Source organism: Silene latifolia, chromosome 2 (assembly GCF_048544455.1).
Source record: "Silene latifolia isolate original U9 population chromosome 2, ASM4854445v1, whole genome shotgun sequence".
NCBI classification, from domain to species: domain Eukaryota; kingdom Viridiplantae; phylum Streptophyta; class Magnoliopsida; order Caryophyllales; family Caryophyllaceae; genus Silene; species Silene latifolia.
Window position 1 is genome coordinate 82,627,267 of NC_133527.1, and position 22,151 is coordinate 82,649,417.

The 22,151-nt window shown below is 39.5% G+C and overlaps 2 non-coding genes across 2 annotated transcripts; both read right to left on the reverse strand.

The window, feature by feature from the left end:
• Positions 1-11,572: 11,572 nt before the first annotated feature.
• Positions 11,573-11,678, reverse strand: LOC141644931 (small nucleolar RNA R71). Its single transcript, XR_012544531.1, has one exon. It is a non-coding gene; the product is annotated as a small nucleolar RNA R71 (small nucleolar RNA).
• A 5,002-nt stretch (positions 11,679-16,680) lies between these two features.
• LOC141644854 (small nucleolar RNA R71) lies at positions 16,681-16,787 on the reverse strand. The gene has a single exon (XR_012544458.1). It is a non-coding gene; the product is annotated as a small nucleolar RNA R71 (small nucleolar RNA).
• Positions 16,788-22,151: the final 5,364 nt, after the last annotated feature.

Here is a 22,151-nt window from a genome sequence, read left to right on the forward strand (position 1 = left end):
TTTGATTTTCAATTCAAAGAACCGTGAAAGTCGCCACTTGATATATCCATTGACAAGAAACTATATGGTGGGAACTATCAATGTTACTTCGTGAGTTCTATTCATATGGATGTTCAAGATGATCTGATTATTCCAAACACCTCTCGTTTTTACTTTGGTACACTTTTGCAATGAGGGAGGTGGGGTGGAAGGCACAAGAAAATATGGTTCAAAGCGTATAGGCTTAACAACGAAGGGAGTGATCCTAGAATCTGCTAGAGGGTTGCTACATTAGAGGAGTGCGAAGAAAAGGTGCATGAGATCATAACTATTATCATAATTAAGATTGTGAAGTTCGTTTTTAATCCGGGTGGTTTCACATATCTTCAAAATATGAAGACAATTTTTTTCCTAAGAAGGGGAGAATGATGCGGGAGCATTAGAGTGTATGAAAATGAAGTCGAAATGTGTCCCAAATATTTTAAAGGATTCAAAAATGTGCTCAACTTATGTGAAAATAATAAATATTCAATTGAATATGATAGCTTAGAAAACAATGGAAACAAGTTAGAGTCGATTTAGCTTAAACAGTTTCCAAAACTGTTCAAGTCGGCCGTTACACGCGATCAAGGGATGAAGTCGTTTGAGTCAGTTTTAGAGAAATTGCTCTATAATTTAGTTGCCTAAATTCAGCTTTCCTTATTCTAAGAAGTAAACTTTAGCCAGTTGTAATAAGGCAGTTTGGCCATCATAAGAGTCGAATTTCCAAATCAGTTTAGGACGATTTTAGGACAGCTTTAGAGCTGCTAGAAGTCGGTCTATTCATTATAAATAGGGGTCATTGTATTCAGTTTTATTCATCCAAGTTTCAGAATTAAAACAAGAATTTCTTGTTGTGTGCTTTGTGCTTACGAGTTATAAGTTTCTTATTTCTTTCTTGCGAGGGAGAGATTTGAGTGTTAGTCAATCCTTGCGAGGTGAGAGTCATACAACCCAGTCATGTGTAATATCGAGTACCTTGCGAGGGAGAAGAGTTTATTCACGTCATATCCTAGTTTTAGTTGAGGGGTCTTGCGAAATTTTCACAACTAATTCATATCCTTTAAATTTTCGTTCAAAATCATACAAAAACCAAAAATAAACAATTATATTCCGCTGCCAGTTAATTTCTGTTCTGCAAACGAAGAGTTCTCTGCACTGTAAAATCCTAAAACGAGTAGCTTCACATAAATTGGACCTCGTTTTACATCAACAGCCCAGTAGCATATACAATTGTTGATTTTTTTTCCGTGCGTCGCCTAGTGGGGGTAAATTGTCTCTAAATTTGCAAATCAAAGTGGAGAAGCACTGAGGTGTAACTTTGGTCTATAATCACCTCGCCTGGTTACACTTTTATAATAACAATGTTACCCTTAAAATTACACTTAGATATGTTCATTCCACATTTGTCGGATAAAACATATCAGATAATTGTTTTTAATTTTAACTTTAAGTAGTAAAATGTCTAACCTAGTTAAAATTAACGTCGTAATTCTTTCCTCTATGTCCATCTTTTACGGTTGTCACTTCTACTTCTCCTCTCTCTTCAAATCCCCCAGCTTTACATGTATCTATTGAGTACTGGACCTCTTATTGGAAGGTTCTGAACGTTGTATGAGTGTAAACTTTTGCCCCGTAATTCTCTAAATCCACATGTGTGCTAGTCTTATTGTCAAGCCTCTTCGGTGTATGTCTTTGCTGGTCCATAGCACTCTGAAAACGCATCCAAAATTAAACCAACGTACCTGAATTATTCTCAAATCTCTTAAAAAAATTATTTTCGCTGTCTAATCTATGCGTTGTTCTCCTAATAGACCCCATCCTCAGATCTCTACAATGTGCCATGACCCACTGTTTCCTTATTGCGTATGTGTCTTCAAACCAAGCATTATCATCGATTCAATGCTTTTGAACCATGAAATTTCACTGAGCATTGAATTCTTCTGCTTTAAGATCTGCGTCCCACATAATTTCATTTAGCAGTATCATAAAATCATGATAACCGTCCCTCGTCACGCCAAACTTACTTGGCACCTTTTAAGTATATGCCACATACAAAATCGTTGCCTCGATATCTTCAAAACAAGTGGGACAGATTTAATAGTACCCGGATCTTGATCGATGATAATGTATGTTGGTTCCTTCCCCAACATGGGAATTAAGAAATGGCTAAAACCCCAATTTAACGAGTCATAGTCTTCCTTTGCAATAAGTACCCCGCAAAATATGACTGATCGTCGATGATGATCTACACCAGTGAACGGGGTGAAAACCATAGAATACTTGTTGCTCGATTAAGTTGGGTCCAACGACACTGCATAGCCAAACAAAGAATAATTCTTTAGAACAAAACTATCAGCCCATATAGCCGTGGTGAGACTACCATCACTGTCGACATTATAGTCAAAATAGAGCCCTTCCCGGTTTCCAGCCATCTCTTTAAAATGGTCCATAAACAACTTAGTGTTCCGTTCATGAATGAAACATTTAACATCTCGATGAAAGTTCTTAAAATCATTTAATCTAGCTCCAATATTGTCAAAGCCATTGACGTGTTTCTTGATCATTTTGTACCTCCTCGTTGCTCTAATCTTCAGCTATGAATAATAAAAAAAAAAATATTGTTTGTAATTTTTCCGATCAATATTCATATACTAGTAGAACAGGTACAAAAGACTAACCCTTGAGTTACAAGGGATTATCATTTTATGATAATCGGTTATGTTGCGCGATAACTTTTGAAATTCTCTATCCCTAATTGAGACAAGCTCGTGGTTGTGACCCTCATGAAACCTGTCAATTAATAATTGACTATTTTTCATGAATAACTTATTTCTCGCTCTACATCCCAACCTTCTGGCTGTTGTCCTTCTGGATGAACTCTGTCCAACACCTTCTGGATGTACTATTTTGCCTTTAGGATTAAACCCCTCACGATTACAAACCAACAGCTTCGACTTTATCTATCTGTAACGCCACTTCTTCGTGGTGTATCTTCGCACATCAAACCCACATCCAAGTGCATATATATTATAAAATGTAACCGCCTCCTCCATTTTCAAAAACTCCTGTCCAACATATGGCGTAAACTTGTTTTCAACTTCCCTACACAATTCATTCTCATTTAGCTTGTTCCCTGCATTGTCATCAAAATTAAAAATATCAAAGTTACACTTCTATCAAAATAGCACACTTACTAAAGTCACACTTATATCAAAACACCAAAGTTACAGTTCTGTAAGGTTAAAGTCACATTTATACAAGTTCAGAGTTACACTTATTTAAGAGCAACACTTCTTCATGGTCAGAGTTACACATCTTTAAGACTAGAGTTACACTTATATCAGAGTTACACTTGTACAAGGTCAACAAAATTAGACATGGAATGTTGTATTTTTCAGAGTTACATGAAATTTCAGAAATACACTTATACAAGGTCAGAGTTACACTTATTTCAGAGTTACACTTCCTCAAGGTCAGAGTTACACTTTCTATCACATCAAAGATTCACTTTCAAAATTACACATGGAAATTTAAGAAATGACACTATATCAAAACACCAAAGTTACAGTTCTGTAAGGTCACAGTTATACTTATACAAGCTGAGGCTTACACTTATATCAAAGTTACACTTTTTCAAGGTCAGAGTTATACTTCTTTAAGGTCAGAGTTACACTTATATCAGAGTTACACTTTTACAATGTCACAATTATACTTATACAAACTCTGAGCTACACTTCTATTAGAGTTACACTTTCTATCACATCAAAGTTTAAGTTTCAAAATTACACATGGAAATTTCAGAAATTACACTATATCAAAACACCAAAGTTACAGTTCTGTAAGGTCATAGTTATACTTATACAAACTCAGAATTACACTTATTTCAGAGTTACACTACTATTAGGTTAGAGTTATAGGTATTTAATATCACTAGTATCAAAACACCACAGAGTTACACTTTTATAATATCAATAGTTACAATTCTTCTGAAATCTACGTTACACTTTCTATCACATCAAATTACTCTCTCTCTCTCTCTCTCTCTATATATATATATATATATATATATATATATATATATATATATATATAGAGAGAGAGAGAGAGAGAGAGAAATCAGGATCTCATGCGAACTAAATTATGGTGCGAACCGTACGAACTTCTTCTTAACCCTTAGATCAAACAAATTAAAGGCTAATATTAAATGCCTTATTACCCTACCTTTCTCCAAACACATACACCAAGTCACTAACCACTCCGCTCCTTCTCCCTTACTCACCACAATCACCAGACCAATAGCACCATATGATCACCTGAGCTTCGGCATCAAGGTTCGCAAGAATAGAACTATGGAGACTGTGTTGCTAAAGGTGTTGTGGTCCCATCACAACATCGAGGAAGCTACTTGGGAGACGGAAGAAGCTATGAAGGAGAGCTATCCGTGACTTTTTAATCAGGTATGTGTGGTTATGGGGACGTAACCATGTTTCTTTAAGGGGGGTAGGAGATGATTGCATACGCTTTTGGGTGCGATTTTTGGTTAGTTTTGGTCAAGTTAGTGTAAGTTTTGGGTTGTCAAGTTGTGTTTTAAATTTTATCTTGAGTTGTAGTTGTGTCGTTGCATTATAATTGAGTATAGTGAGTTTTGTTTTTCAGTATGGGTTTGAACTTCGGGGACGAAGTTCAGTTTTAAGGAGGGAAGACTGTAATACCTTAGATATTTGAGTTATTGGGTACTCTATCGAGTAGGACTTACTCTATCGAGTAAATCATTACTCGATTGAGTAGGTGCAACTCGATCGAGTAGGCGGTACTCGATCGAGTATGTTAGTTACTCGGTCGAGTAAGTCGGGTTTTAAGGACTTTTCCGCCCGGTTTGATAGTAAAACTTAGAGAGTTATTTAAAGTTTCGATCGATACTTTTGTCATTTTACTTTTGGTTTTCTAAACTTTTCATAAGAAAACAAAATGACGTTCAATTCTCTCCTCCTTTTGCTATCAAATCAAGGCTAGGGTTGTCGGATTTACGAGATCGTTATACCTTTGTGATCGTCATCGTTTCGGTAAGATTTCTATCTTGTTTTTATGTGAGTTTGTTAGTTTTGATTAAACCCTAATTGGGTGATTTGGGGGTTTTGGAATTAATTGTCATAGTAGATTGTAATTACATGATTATTGTTATAGGAGGTGATTTCGTAGAGTAAGCTTTTTTATCTGCTAATTTTGGTTGTTGGTGATTCTGTCTCAGGTAAGATTTCCCTACTCAGTTGACTGTGTAGTTAAGTATAAGATGGTGTGATTGGTTTACAGGCATGATTACTGTTATTATTACTTTGGATTTGGCATGTTTATATTGGTATTGTGGTTTTGGTTGTAATTGTATGTGGTTCGCAAGGTGCGCCCTCAGCTGAATGGAGTCGTTTTTGGGAATGGCTTCCACCCTTGATTCGCCCGTTGTGTTTCCCGTCACAAGAGGGATGTGCACATTAATGGACATGGGTTATTCGCTCTACGGTTTTGAGCGAGGCTTAGGTGGTACGCCTGCCGTCCCCACTGGTAGTGTGGAATATCTGTTGCGATGGGTATTCTGGTAGGGCTACACACTTTAGTGTGTAGTCAGGTGATTGGTGATGAACTAGAGTTGGAGGAATGTGTTTATGTATCTGGTTGTTGTTGTTTGCTTATCTTGGTTATATAGTAACTGACCCCGTTTAAATGTTTTGAAAACTGTGATGATCTACTCCTGGATGGTGAGCAGTTGATTAGCAGGTGTATCTATGGAGAGTGCGCGGGAACTAGCTGGGGATGGAGTCATCACTAGTCCGAGTGTTTTAGTCTTCCGCTGATAGTTATGACAGTTTTATTTCGGTTTTGGATTTTCGGTTGAGACGGTTCTATTTTACATTTCCAGTTTTGGTTTAAGTTGTACGCACATTTAAACTTTTAAACTTAAAGTACGTTTCTTTATGGTCTTCTTTGATTACTATACCTCGGGTAACCGAGATGGTAGCATCTCCATATGCTAGGGTGGTCTTGGTAAGGCACCTTGGTGTATGGGGGTTTTACAAAGTAGTATCAGAGAGACGATTTTGGAACCTATAACCAATGAAGCTAATGAATATAGAGAGTCAAATTAAAATGAACCCGAGTAGGAGTTGTTAGGAGCTAATGCAAAGGCTTGGGAGACGTCCTAAAGTCGTGAACTTGCCCTCGAAACATTGAACCAGTCACTATGGGGTGTCACGGGATCGCTACTTGTTTATTGTTGTTTCATGATGCATATGTTGGATGAAGTGTGTAGTTGAAGTGGATGACTTGGTTGGAAGAAGGTGAATTTTATTATGTTTCGTTATATTAGTAACATGTGAATAGGAGAACGTGATGTTGTATATACATATATGTTGAATGATATGCGGTAAACGTTGGATGAAGTGGGTAGTGTAATTCGTGAGCATAACTCGACCGAGTGGAGGAAACTCGATCGAGTAGGGTGGACTTGATTGATTAGGCGTGACTCGATCGAGTGGGTGCTTTGTGTGTTGGGTAGTAGCTACTGGAGTCGAGTTTCTGGATCGGGTAAGGGGAGTACTCGATCGAGTATTGTGTACTAGACCGAGTACGTTAGTTACTCGATCGAGTATGTTTTATGTCAGTTCTGGACAGATTCTGGAGTTGGGGTACCCGATGAAGGGTGTAGGTTACTCGATCGAGTTACTCCTACTCGAACGAGTATATGTGAGTACTCAATCAAATATGTCTTTGCGCGGGTCATAATTGCATTGAGCCGTAGGCTATGTGCTTACGTTTATCTCCATTTTATAGCTGAAAGATATGCCGCCAAAGAGATTAGCCGCGTATGTTATGGCTCAAGAGATGGGCATTGAGGATATTGCCAAAATGCTTGAGCACCAAGATGTGCTCAAGGAGACCCTCAAGAAGATGGGGAAAGATAAGGAGACTGGGGTAGATTTCTCCAAGATGAGTACTACCATATCTCGCTTCAACCCCACTACCTACGTGGGCAGAGGTGCGCCGATTCTGCTCGACAATTGGCATCGTGAGATGGAGAATATCATTGGGCTGGAGCATTGTCCAGAGAAGTTTAAGGTAGAATAGGCTGCGTTCTACCTATGTGTAGACACCTCATTTCTACACCTCCCGTCAACCACCTAGTGATGATTGGTTCGCATGTTTAATCACGCGGAGCGATTTAAGACACTTCGTAAGTTCGTCGACATATGATAGCTCAAACCGTAAAGTCAACCTCATGGTCATCATCTACGCGCCAATACCGTCGTTTTGACAGTAATTAGAGTTCATTTGGAGTTTGGGTTAAAATCCGCTTCCATTTTCTAAACCGTCTTAAAACCGAGTCGGAATATTCTGTAATTTTCCGGAGTATTATTTCGAATTTTATCTCTTATCACGAAGATATCTACCTTGACAAATAAGGAAGTATACATCTTCCCTAATTCCTATTTAGAATCGCAGAAATTTTCCTTGCTGAGGAGGAAACTGCCCAAGAGAGAACGCAACAGGTGCTGTGTCTCTTGTAAGGATCGCAACATTTGTTGCGCCTCTTCCTGGGCTGCTTTTTCTCCAATTTTCAGATTTCTTCCGGATTTCTTTCATAATCCTACTTTTACCTAAATTGCTTCACGTGATTAGTATAAATAGAGGCCTTCACCTCACATATTTTTCATGCGAGTGTCCGCCCTCCTCTTCCCTCTTTGCATTCTAAGACCGCGCTCTTGCTTTTCGACGCCCACCTGCTTGTTCTACGCGACCACATAAGCTCAGATCATTCTGAGTACCAGACACGTTGCATGATCGACCAATTTGACCACTACACTTTAATCATCTTGATAAATTTGTTCTAAATCCTCTTAAGAGGACGCTTTCTTGCATACATCGAGTCGGGCAATAACTAAGACGACAACTTAGTTAATATCGCTTCGTCAAACATGTAAGTCTGAGGGTGTGAATCCCAATTGTTTTTATTTTATTTTATTTTGTATTAATTAATGTACTGATTTATATCACAAGTATGCTCAAAACCATTTTCAAAATCATCCTTTCAAACCTATTTTTCAAAACAACAATGAAAGATGACCTGGAAGAAACGCACCAACAGATGAGCATTCTGGAATAGTCGCAGCATTTGTTGTGCCTCTTCCAGAGGCTGCTTCTTTGCTGCTGCTCTTCTTCTTCTTCCTCTAGTATCTGCTTCATTTTGTCTTTCGTTTTCTTTATTTATTTATTTCAATTAACGTATTTTCAGTCTATAAAATTTATTTTTATTAATCCTTTTCAATAATTTCTGACTTAAATCCCTTGTAACTAATATTTGCGAGTTTTCGTCATTAAATTCGAACCCGGATTTAAGAGGCACGTTTTGTTCATATCAAGTCCCTTGAATTTGTCTTTGATATATGATTTCCATTATGCTTCTTCATCGATCTTTATTTTCTAGTTTCCATCTCTAATTCGAGTTTTGTATATGAATCGATTCCGACATTGTAAAATAACCATATTGTTTTATTTTGTTGTAATTCGTTCTTTTATCGCTTTATGACGGTTCCATATACATGTAATATGATTAAATCACTTCTACTTGAGTTGTATATCAATAATCGACATTTATTTACCAATGAACGGTAAGATTCAACGAGTCCGACTTTCACAGTTAGAACCCAACTCAAGAACAAACTAACGATCTGATGCCCCTCTTCTAATGGACACAGCAGATGCTGCGCATATTCTGAGGTGGTTTCTTCTTCTGAACTCATCTTGTTCAAAGGAAGCTTTGGTTTAAGGCCATAATTAACTACTATTTTGTATTATCACTAATAATTCGACGTAGTTTCATATTTTTTAATTTGTTCCTTTTATTTTCTTTTCAAACCCATCTTTTTTTCGAGCGTACTAGTGACTTAAATTCAAATTATTAATTGTTATCCATTTTTTGTAATTTATGTATTCCATATTGTTTTTGTATCATTTATTTGCTTGGCAATTCACATGTAATCAACCTTAATTCTAAGTCCGACTCACTTAATTCATAAATTGTTTGTTCACCAACATAGTCTAATCCCACATGCTAGGATTAATCCGTGGATGTTGCATTGCATGCATGTAATTGACAACATATCAAGTGTAAACAACTTTCCTGATTATTATGAGCTTCGTAATACGTACCCTCACCCCTAACTCAAGATCTCTGTAAGCATCCGTGTTATTGGCATCACGAGAGTCATTCTAGGCATATAATGCTATGGGTAATGAATTTCTTAGTGTTCCTGTCACTATTTTGTGTCTTGATATGGCATGAAGTATTCGAATGGTTCTAATTTTCCATAAAAATTGGTGGTGACTTGATACGTGCATTTTGTATAGTCTTTTTAGCCTATTTTAGCACGTATTTCTATGTACTTTCGAACTGTTTATATTGCATTTTGCCCCGAATTGGCTACTAAGGTTCGTTTTGTCCGTTTTGTAGGAATGAACGTAAGAGTAGTGGAATCGTACCATTTTCGTCCCTTTTTACATGCATTATGAAGAGACGGGATTTTTCAGACTGAGATCTTGCATTGGGATGCGTCAAGGAACGGTCCACGGAGCAGTCGATCACGAGTTTGTGCTGTTTCGGAGGAAGAATACTCGATCGAGCCGTTTTATTGGTCGATCGAGTGGTTTCTATGGCTAGAAATGGTCGATCGAGTAGAAGTTTACTCGATCAAAAAGTGCTCGAATTAGGAGTTACTCGATCGAGCAACAATTCTACTCGATCGAGTAGATTACTTGGAGAAGTAGTCGATCGAGCTATTTCAGACTGCTCGATCGAGTGGTTTTGTCTTTCATGGGCTTTAATTAGTCCGTGAACTTGTTTTTCGTTAGTGGACTTAGTAATTTTTCTATTTAAACGCATAATAACTAGGTCATTAGCATTCAGTTTTTATCTTATCATTCATCTTTCACTGTAAACACTACGTTGCTTTCTCTCTTTCATTGTAACTTTTGCTTTCGGATTTTCTCGCTCGGATTTAGTTGTTCTTTACGCCGTATTCTTGCGATTGTAATCCCTTACTCTCTTTTATTCTTAATCTTTCATTTATTCATCTTAATTACTCGTTTTGTTCCTTTAATTTTCTGCCCTAATATCTTTTATTCAATTTAATTATTGTTTCATTATGTTTAATGTTGGTTTATTCTTTGTTATTAGTTTTGACAATATTAATAGCATGAGTAGCTAATTTATTTCATGTTAGGATTAGGGGATCTACGGTAGAAATGTGACGATATAGTAAATAGGTTAGATGAATTAATTGTGAGACTTTGTCCCCATAGCAATATAACTGTATTTACCGACTTAGTAGAGTGCACGCTTCTGAGTCACCCTTTTAATCATGTTAAATTTAATCCTGGATCGGAAGATTGGACTAAATAGGCCTGCTATGTACATTAGACTACCCTGACGAGGACAGAAGTTAAGTTAGTGGGAATCTAGGGTAGAAAGTGGACCGGAAGGTCTTTTCCATATCCGTCTCGCAGTAATTTATCTAAGTTGTTTACAGTTGAGTCACTGGACTACCGTAGTGAACCGAAATCCTCACATGTTCCCTCCTTATTGATAGTTTATTCTCATTTTCTGTCTTTATTGCTCTTTCCTTGCTTCTTTTCCTTTTAAATGTTTTAGTTTAGAAAACCAATTACAACCCCCCCCCCCCCCTTAATTTGTGACCAAATAGAGAGACTCTTACAGATATCTTGCCTCCCTGAGGAGATCGACCTGACTTCCCTAGCTATATAGTTAGTTTAGTTAGTTATTTTTCATAGGTATACGACAGCCCTGTCAAATTTTGGCGCCGTTGCCGGGGAGGCAATTGCCCTATCTGTCTTTGTTTCATTTATTTTATCCGTCTCAAGGAATTTTTATTCCTTGAGGCAGTTCTTATTCATTTTCTTTCAGTATTGTGTATGCCCAGGTCACATAGGTTGGAGTTAGTTTCAGCTGATTCTGAGCCAGAGAGACTGTTCAGGCATAGACTCCGTCTGCAAAGAGAATCACGAAAGGAAGCCTTGAGTACTTTCAAACCCGAACTTCAGTATTTCCTATTTACAGAAAACCCATCTTTTGAAGAAGACACTTTCAGTTCTGTAAACCAACCATCAAAGATGCCGAATATTGCAAGTCTTTCGGAGCCTAAAGCATCATCTATTCCAAAAGGTTTCAATCTCCAGACTGAGGATGGAAATACTTTTGACATCCGTCCGTCCTATATCAATCTGGTGGAGAGAAATCTCTTTAGAGGTGTGGCAGGTTGAGACCCGAGGAAGCATATGGAGGTCTTTACAGACTACTGTTCTACTATCCCCGCCACAAAGGGGGTAACTCAAGACAAGATTAAGGAGGTGCTGTTTCCTTTTTCTTTGACTGATTCAACCATCGAGTGGTTGACTGACTTGGACTGTACGGCCGCGGGGATCACGGACTGGGAGACCCTTGCTCTTGCTTTTTATAAGAGATATTTACCTCCGCGGCGCACCAATCAGCTAAGGACCAAGATCACTAGTTTCAAGCAGGCACCGGATGAAACGTTCTATGAAGCTTGGTGCCGGTTCAAGAGGTTGGTGAGGTCTCTTCCTCACCATGGTTTGGATTCGTGGTTTCTGTCCAATCAATTCTACAATGGATTGTACGATGACCACAAAGCCATACTTGATGCTTCATCCAACGGAAGATTTCAAAAGAATACTGATGATGATAAGGGATGGGCGATTATTGAGGAGATGGCAAACCATTGTGCCGAGTATGGGAACCCGAGGGATGGTATTCGAACAGTTGACGCGGTTGACAAGGCAGTCGTGGCTCAGCTGGAAGCTATGAATGCTCGTTTTGATAAATTAGAGCTGCATTCTGCTGGAGAGCCTCAGACGGTCTATTTGCTTACTAGAGGGGAGACCGTCACATGTGTGAGGTGTGGGAGCAACGACGGTCACACTGTTGTTGGCTGTCTTACAGAAAAGGAACAGGTCCTTGCTTTTCAGCAATACAGGCAAGGAGGGGGTTCCTATTATAATAACCAAGGGGCAGTCCATCCCAATTTGAGGTGGACACGTCAAAATGTGCTCAATCCTACCCCTCCTCCGCAGCAGCAGCAGCCATATGTCCATCCTCATAAGGCTCAACATGGCTTTCAGAAGCCTCATTCCTTTCCTACACCTAATCAAGGTGCATCATCCTCAGGTGGGGTGAGCGAGTTATCTGAGTTGAAGATAATGCTGCAGTATTTGACAAAGCAATGGCAACTAAGTGACCAACAGAAAGATGCATCCATCAAGTCACTTGAAACTCAAGTTGCCCAGTTAGCCGCGAACAAATCTACGTGGAAGCAGGGTCATTTACCGTCACAAGCTGATAAGAATCCACATGAGACGGTAAATTTAATTAATTTCAGGAGCGGTCGTTCATATGAGGGACCGGAATTGTTGAAATCAGACCCGAGGAAGGTAATTACTGCTGATGAACAGTGTTCTGTTAAAGAAAAAGAGCTGACGGCAAAGAAAGTACTCGATCGACTAATTTCTGGGGGTCGATCGAGTAAAAATACTGAAGAAAGGACTCGGTCGAGTGGAATTTCTGCTCGATCGAGTGAACAGGAAAAAGAAGAGCTCGATCGAGTAAATAAAACTGCTCGATCGAATGATTTTTTTGAAGATTCTACTCGATCGGGTGATATTTTTGCTCGATCGAGTACTGCTAACAAAGAAGACCTTGATCGAGAGCCTGCTAGTGCTCGATCGAGTGAAACATCGTCTGAAAGACCTCGTTCGAGAGGAAAGAAGTCTCGATCGAAGGATTTAGAGCTTGATCTGGCTGATACATTGGAAGAGAGGAACAAAGGGATCAAGATACCCATCACAGTGCCTTTCCCGAGGCATTTGCAGTGTACGAAGGCTAATCAACAATTCGGCAAATTTGCCGAACTCCTGAAAAGCTTGCAAGTCACAGTGCCATTCACCGAATTGCTTACACAGGTACCCTCTTACCTTAAATTTATTAAAGAAATTCTATCACGTAAGAGGCACATTAACGACCATGAGACGGTAGCTTTGACCGAGGTAGGGACGGCCCTAGTTCAGAATAAGTTACCTCCCAAACAGTCAGACCCGGGTAGTTTTTCGATTCCTCGTCACATTGGTACCCACTTAATTGATAACGCGTTTTGCAATCTTGGCGCTAGCGTGAGTGTCTTACCGCTGTCTCTGGCTAAGAGACTTGGTTTGACCAAGTTTTATTGCACAAATATGACTGTTCAGATGGCTGACCGTAGTATATCACGGCCACTAGGTGTCATAGAAGACATACATGTTAAGATCGGGAGGTTCTTTATTCCCGTTGACTTCGTTGTACTTGACATCCCCGAAGATACCCATACCCCTATTATATTAGGGAGATCATTTTTATTCATTGCTCGTGCAGTGATAGACGTCGGGAGCAAGACATTGACTTTCCAGGTTGGGGACGAGGAATTGATATTCCATCAGTCTAAGTCCCGAAGGGCTCCCATGCAAGCTCAGCCTTGCAACGCCCTCTCTTCTACTGACCCTCCTATTGACACTCAAAATGAAGATTTGGAATATTGTGCTGCTATCGTGACCCTCCGCCTCATATTGAGAGCAAAAAGGAGGAGAGTTCGTCTGTTTTCCTTGCTGCAGGTACAGATGAAAATACTGAAGGAGCTGTCAAAGGTTATTTTGCGATTAATGTCAGTCAAAGTGGGAGCTATGATGTTAAAGCTTGTGAGAAAGGAGTGAGGATGAGAAACGTTCGCGCGTATGTGGACGTCAACTATTCTCCTCCTACCGATTCAAGTTCATGCTCATGGAAATTGAAGAGGACGATTAATGTTGCTGAGGTGACGTCCTCAAGTCAGAAGCCCTCCGAGGGGCTATGGAATTGCTTTGAGAAGTGAGCGGGGAAATGCCCCGTGTAACAAATTGTATAAATAATTTTTAATTTCTTTTGGATTTGTTTATTGCTTTTAATTAGGAAAATTAGAGTTTAGACATTTTTAGCATAGATTAGAAGTCTATAGACTGTTACTTTTCATATTTGGTATTTTGGGATATTTTTGCGAGTGTTTTTATGCAGGTTTGGGGAATTATACGCATATTCAAAGGCTTACCCGACGAAAAGAGCTCGATCGAGTACTTTTGTACTAGATCGAGCGAAATTTGTTCGATCGAATGATTCCATACTACTCGATTGACAAAAGCTGAAAAGGGGAGTACTCGATCGAGTGGATGCATACAAGAAGTTCTCGATCGAGTAGTTTTAAACCACTCGATCGAGTGATTTGGAAATGACGCGCATGGGAGTCTCCTTAACTTCCTCCCTTTTTACTCTTAATTCATTTTCTTCATCATTATTTCGACTACCCCCATTATTTGTGATAAAAAAAACCCCCAAATCTTCCATTTTTCGGTTTGGTGAGATTTGATACGTGCATTTTGTATAGTCTTTTTAGCCTATTTTAGCACGTATTTCTATGTACTTTCGTACTGTTTATATTACATTTTGCCCCGAATTGGCTACTTTGGTTCGTTTTGTCCATTTTGTAGGAATGAACGTAAGAGTAGTGGAATCGTACCATTTTCGTCCCTTTTTACATGCATTTTGAGAAGACGGGATTTTTCAGAGTGAGATCTTGCATTGGGATGCGTGAAGGAACGGTCTACGAAGCAGTCGGTCACGAGTTTGAGCTTTTTCAGATGAAGAATACTCGGTCGACCTGTTTTATTGGTCGATCGAGTGGTTTCTATGGCTGGAAATGGTCGATCGTGTAGAATTTTACTCGATCAAAAAGTGCTGGAATTAGGAGTTACTCGATCGAGCAACAATTCTACTCGATCGAGTAGATTACTTGGAGAAGTACTCGATCGAGTTGTTTCAGACTGCTCGATCAAGTGGTTTTGTCTTTCATGGGCTTTAATTAGTCCGTGAACTTGTTTTTCGTTAGTAGACTTAGTAATTTTTCTATTTAAACGCATAATAACTAGGTCATTAGCATTCAGCTTTTATCTTATCATTCATCTTTCACTGTAAACACTACGTTGCTTTCTCTCTTTCATTGTAACTTTTGCTTTCAGATTTTCTCGCTCGGATTTAGTTTTTCTTTACGCCGTATTCTTACGATTGTAATCCCTTACTCTCTTCTATTCTTAATATTTCATTTATTCATCTTAATTACTCGTTTTGTTCCTTTAATTTTCTGCCCTAATATCTTTTATTCAATTTAATTATTGGTTCATTATGTTTAATGTTGGTTTATTCTTTGTTATTAGTTTTGACAATATTAATAGCATGAGTAGCTAATTTGTTTCATGTTAGGATTAGGGGATCTACGGTTGAAATGTGACGATATAGTAAATATGAATTAATTGTGAGACTCTGTCCCCATAGCAATATAACTTTATTTACCGACTTAGTTGAGTGCACGGTTCTGAGTCACCCTTTTAATCTGGTTAAATTTAATCCTGGATCGGAAGATTGGACTAAATAGGCCTGCTATGTACAGTAGACTACCCTAACGAGGACGGAAGTTAAGTTAGTGGGAATCTAGGGTAGAAAGTGGACCGGAAGGACCTTTCCATATCCGTCTCGCAGTCATTTATCTAAGTTGTTTACAGTTGAGTCACTGGACTACCGTAGTGAACCGAAATCCTGACATGTTCCCTCTCTATTGATGGTTTATTCTCATTTTCTGTCTTTATTGCTCTTTCCTTGCTTCTCTTCCTTTTAAATGTTTTAGTTTAGAAAACCACCATGACCCCCACCATTTGTGACCAAATAGACAGACTCTTACAGATATCTTGCCTCCCTGAGGAGATCGACCTGACTTCCCTAGCTATATAGTTAGTTTAGTTAGTTATTTTTCATAGGTATACGACAGCCCTGTCAAATTTTGGCGCCGTTGCCGGGGAGGCAATTGCCCTGTCTGTCTTTGTTTCGTTTATTTTATCCGTCTCGGGGAATTTTTATTCGTTGAGGCAGTTCTTATTCATTTTCTTTTAGTATTGTGTATGCCCAGGTCACATAGGTTGGAGTTAGTTTCAGCTGATTCTGAGCCAGAGAGACTGTTCAGGCATAGACTCCATCTGCAAAGAGAATCACGAAAGGAAGCCTTGAGTACTTTCAAACCCGAACTTCAGTATTTCCTATTTACAGAAAACCCATCTTTTGAAGAAGACACTTTCAGTTCTGTAAACCAACCATTAAAGATGCCGAATATTGCAAGTCTTTCGGATCCTAAAGCATCATCTATTCCCAAAGGTTTAAATCTCCAGACTGAGGATGAAAATACTTTTGACATCCGTCCGTCCTATATCAATCTGGTGGAGAGAAATCTCTTTAGAGGTGTGGCAGGTTGAGACCCGAGGAAGCATATGGAGGTCTTTACAGACTAATGTTCTACTATCCCCGCCAAAAAGGGGGTAACTCAAGACAAGATTAAGGAGGTGCTGTTTCCTTTTTAATTGACTGACTCGACCAGCGAGTGGTTAACTGACTTGGACCGTACGGCCGCAGGGATCACAGACTGGGAGACCCTTGCTCTTGCTTTTTATAAGAGATATTTACCTCCGCGGTGCACCAATAAGCTAAGGACCAAGATCACTAGTTTCAAGCAGGCACCGGATGAAACGTTCTATGAAGCTTGGTGCCGGTTCAAGAGGTTGGTGAGGTCTCTTCTTCACCATGGTTTTGATTCGTGGTTTCTGTCCAATCAGTTCTACAATGGATTGTACGATGACCACAGAGCCATACTTGATGCTTCATCCAACGGAAGATTTCAAAAGACTACTGATGATGATAAGGGATGGGCGATTATTGAGGAGATGGCAACCCATTGTGCCGAGTATGGGAACCCGAGGGATGGTATTCTAAAAGTTCACGCGGTTGACAAGGCAGTTGTGGTTCAGCTGGAAGCTATGAATGCTTGTTTTGATAAATTAGAGCTGCATTCTGCTGGAGAGCCTCAGACAGTCTATTTGCTTACTAGAGGGGAGACCGTCACATGTGTGAGCTGTGGGAGCAACGACGGTCACACTGTTGTTGGCTGTCTTACAGAAAAGGAACAGGTCCTTGCTTTTCAGCAATACAGGCAAGGAGGGGGTTCCTATTATAATAACCAAGGGGCAGTCCATCCCAATTTGAGGTAAACAAGTCAAAATGTGCTCAATCCTACCCCTCCTCCACGGCAGCAGCAGCCATATGTCCCTCCTCATAAGGCTCAACATGGCTTTCAGAAGCCTCCTTCCTTTCCTACACCTAATCAAGGTGCATCATCCTCAGGTGGGGTGAGCGAGTTCTCTGAGTTGAAGACAATGCTGCAGTATTTGACAAAGCAATGGTAACTAAGTGACCAACAGAAAGATGCATCCATCAAGTCACTTGAAACTCAAGTTGCCCAGTTAGCCGCGAACCAATCTACGTGGAAGTAGGGTCCTTTACCGTCACAAGCTGATAAGAATCCACATGAGACGGTAAATTTAATTAATTTCAGGAGCGGTCGTTCATATGAGGGACCGGAATTGTTGAAATCAGACCCGAGGAAGGTAATTACTGCTGATGAACAGTGTTCTGTTGAAGAAAAAGAGATGACGGCAAAGAAAGTACTCGATCGACTAATTTCTGGGGGTCGATCGAGTAAAAATGCTGAAGAAAGGACTCGATCGAGTGGAATTTCTACTCGATCGAGTGAACAGGAAATAGAAGAGCTCGAACGAGTAAATAAAACTGCTCGATCGAATGATTTTGTTGAAGATTATACTCGATCGAGTGATATTTTTGCTCGATCGAGTACTGCTGACAAAGAAGACCTTGATCGAGAGCCTGCTAGTGCTCGATCGAGTGAAACATCGCTTGAAAGACCTCGTTCGAGAGGAAAGAAGTCTCGATCGAAGGATTTAGAGCTTGATCTGGCTGATACATTGGAAGAGAGGAACAAAGGGCTCGAGATACCCATCATGGTGCCTTTCCCGAGGCGTTTGCAGAGTACTAAGGCTAATCAACAATTCGGCAAATTTGCCGAAATCCTGAAAAGCTTGCAAGTCACTGTGCCATTCACCAAATTGCTTACACAGGTGCCCTCTTACCTTAAATTTATGAAAGAAATTCTATCATGTAAGAGGCACATTAACGACCATGAGACGGTAGCTTTGACCGAGGTAGGGACGGCCCTAGTTCAGAATAAGTTACCTCCCAAACAGTCAGACCGGGGTAGTTTTTCGATTCCGTGTCACATTGGTACCCACTTAAATGATAACGCATTTTGCGATCTTGGCGCTAGCGTGAGTGTCTTACCGCTGTCTGTGGCTAAGAGACTTGGTTTGACCAAGTTTAATTGCACAAATATGACTTTTCAGATGGCTGACCGTAGTATATCACGGCCACTAGGTGTCATAGAAGACATACATGTTATGATCGGGAGGTTCTTTATTCCCGTTGACTTCGTTGTACTTGACATCCCCGAAGATACCCATACCCCAATTATATTTGGGAGACTATTTTTATTCACTGCTCGTGCAGTGATAGACGTCGGGAGCAAGACATTGACTTTCCAGGTTGGGGATGAGGAATTGATATTCCATCAGTCTAAGTCCCGAAGGGCTCCCATACAAGCTCAGCCTTGCGATGCCCTCTCTTCTACTGACCCTCCTATTGACACTCAAAATTAAGATTTGGAATATTGTGCTGCTATCGTGACCCCTCCGCCTCATATTGAGAGTAAAAAGGAGGAGAGTTCGTCTGTTTTCCTTGCTGCAGGTACAGATGAAAATATTGAAGGAGCTGTCAAAGGTTATTGTGCGATTAATGTCAGTCAAAGTGGGAGCTATGATGTTAAAGCTGGTGAGAAAGGAGTGAGGACGAGAAACGTTCGCGCGTATGTGGACGTCAACTATTCTCCTCCTAACGATTCAAGTTCAAGCTCATGGAAATTGAAGAGGACGATTAATGTTACTGAGGTGACGTCTTCCAGTCAGAAGCCCTCCGAGGGGCTATTGAATTGCTTTGAGAAGTAAGCGGGGAAATGCCCCGTGTAACAAATTGTATAAATAATTTTTAATTTCTTATAGATTTGTTTATTGCTTTTAATTATGACAATTAGAGTTTAGACATTTTTAGCATAGATTAGAAATCTATAGACTGTTACTTTTCATATTTGGTATTTTGGGATATTTTTGCGAGTGTTTTTATGCAGGTTTGGGGAATTATACGCATATTCAAAGGCTTACCCGACGAAAAGAGCTCGATCGAGTACTTTTGTACTCGATCGAGCGAAATTTGTTCGATCGAATGATTCCATACTGCTCGATTGACAAAAGCTGAAAAGGGAGTACTCGATCGAGTAACTTTTTACTCGATCGAGTGGATGCATACAAGAAGTTCTCGATCGAGTAGTTTTAAACCACTCGATCGAGTGATTTTGGAAATGACGCGCATGGGAGTCTCCTTAACTTCCTCCCTTTTTACTCTTAATTCAGTTTCTTCATCATTATTTCGACTACCCCCATTATTTGCTATAAAAAAAACCCCAAATCCTTCATTTTTCGGTTTGGTGAGATTTGATACGTGCATTTTGTATAGTCTTTTTAGCCTATTTTAGCACGTATTTCTATGTACTTTCGTACTGTTTATATTACATTTTGCCCCGAATTGGCTACTTTGGTTCGTTTTGTCCATTTTGTAGGAATGAACGTAAGAGTAGTAGAATCGTACCATTTCTGTCTCTATTTACATGCATTTAGAGAAGACGGGATTTTTCAGAGTGAGATCTTGCATTGGGATGCGTGAAGGAACGGTCTACGGAGAAGTTGGTCACCAGTTTGAGCTTTTTCAGATGAAGAATACTCGGTCGACCTGTTTTTTTGGTCGATCGAGTGGTTTATATGGCTGGAAATGGTTGATCGAAGAATTTTACTCGATCAAAAACTGCTGGAATTAGGAGTTACTCGATCGAGCAACAATTCTACTCAATCGAGTAGATTACTTGGAGAAGTACTCGATCGAGCTATTTTAGACTGCTCAATCGAGTGGTTTTGTCTTTCATGGGCTTTAATTAGTCCGTGAACTTGTTTTTCGTTAGTGGACTTAGTAATTTTTCTATTTAAACGCATAATAACTAGGTCATTAGCATTCAGTTTTTATCTTATCATTCATCTTTCACTGTAAACACTATGTTGCTTTCTCTCTTTCACTATAACTTTTTCTTTCGGATTTTCTTGCTCGGATTTAGTTGTTCTTTACGCCGGATTCTTGCGATTGTAATCCCTTACTCTCTTTTATTCTTAATCTTTCATTTATTCATCTTAATTACAAGTTTTGTTCCTTTAATTTTCTGACCTATTATCTTTTATGCAATTTAATTATTGTTTCATTATGTTTAATGTTGGTTTATTCTTTGTTATGAGTTTTGACAATATTAATAGCATGAGTAGCTAATTTGTTTCATGTTAGGATTAGGGGATCTACGGTAGAAATGTGACGATATAGTAAATAGGTTAGATGAATTAATTGTGAGACTCTGTCCCCATAGCAATATAACTGTATTTACCGACTTAGTTGAGTGCACGCTTCTAAGTCACCCTTTTAGTCTGGTTAAATTTAATCCTGGATCGGAAGATTGGACTAAATAAGCCTGCTATGTACAGTAGACTACCCGGACGAGGACGGAAGTTAAGTTAGTGGGAATCTAGGGTAGAAAGTGGACCGGAAGGACCTTTCCATATCCGTCTCGCATTAATTTATCTAAGTTTTTTACAGTTGAGTCACGGGACTACCGTAGTGAACCGAAATCCTGACATGTTCCCTCTCTATTGATAGTTTATTCTCATTTTCTGTTTTTATTGCTCTTTCCTTGCTTCTCTTTCCTTTAAATCCTTTAGTTTAGAAAACCAATTACAGACCCCCCCCCCCCCCCCAATTTGTGACCAAATAGACGGACTCTTACATATATCTTACCTCCCTAAGGAGATCGACCTGACTTCCCTAGCTATATAGTTAGTGTAGTGCCTTTCAAATCGGTAACGGCACATGACATGCTTTGTCCTCGCGCCAGAGATCCATGGGAGAAGTACCGCCACCTAGAAACCAACGCGTGAGTGCGCGCGGCGCAGGTGGCTGTGTCCATTGTTTGGCGACTCTGCTGGGGATGATACTCTTAGACTAAGTCTGGTTTACCTAAAGTAAAACTTGAACAAGGTTGCGGAATGGTTTATATGAGACAGTTGTTAGTTTTCATTACTCGACCTTCTTAAGTCGTTTTAGCAAGCCTTCCAAGGCTTAACCCAACAAATTCGACCACTCGTCCCGTCTGGACGAAGAAAGTTCTAATTTTCACCAAATGATGGATAGTGATTGACTTCAACCACACCGCGATGCTTACTTATGATTGTATCAAGAGCTTATCCTACTCGAATGAATGGACTAGGAACCGACCCGACTCATGTTTGGTACGGACCTCTCCACAGACTAGGGTACGATAGCTTCGTGTGGCAACCCACCCTTTAAACCAAAAACCCTTCTATAAGCACTCAACAAACTGTTATAATGCCTATATTTGTGTTTGTAACTTGTATGTTATCACCTTTTGTACACAAAACTATGACGAAATTTTCAAAAACCATTCTTCAAAATACAAAAATGTAAATCTTTCAAAATGGCCTAAAAAGCTCAAAGCCAACAAAATCAAGTCGAAACTCTATCAAATTTTCAAAAAATCAACCAAATTCATAAATCAACTTCAAATTCAGCACTTCTACAATCACACACAATGATTGTCTAGGATAACATTTCAAAATAAACTTTCTTTCTTTAACCCATGCGACACACACATGTCTCTTTCTCTTTGAGTTGTTTCATGAGTCTTGTCTTGTTTGTGTAAGTGTGCAAAGTAGTTGATTGTGTCTTGATTCGTCATCAGATCTTATCCTCAGTCTAAGATGGTCGGAACAAACGAAAGTGCGGCAAGCATTGATGGTCAACCAGAAGATAATGGTAATAATCAAGTTTTGGCTGTGCTACTCCGTTTACAAGCTAGTCAAGATGTCGCCTATGCTCCTCTCCA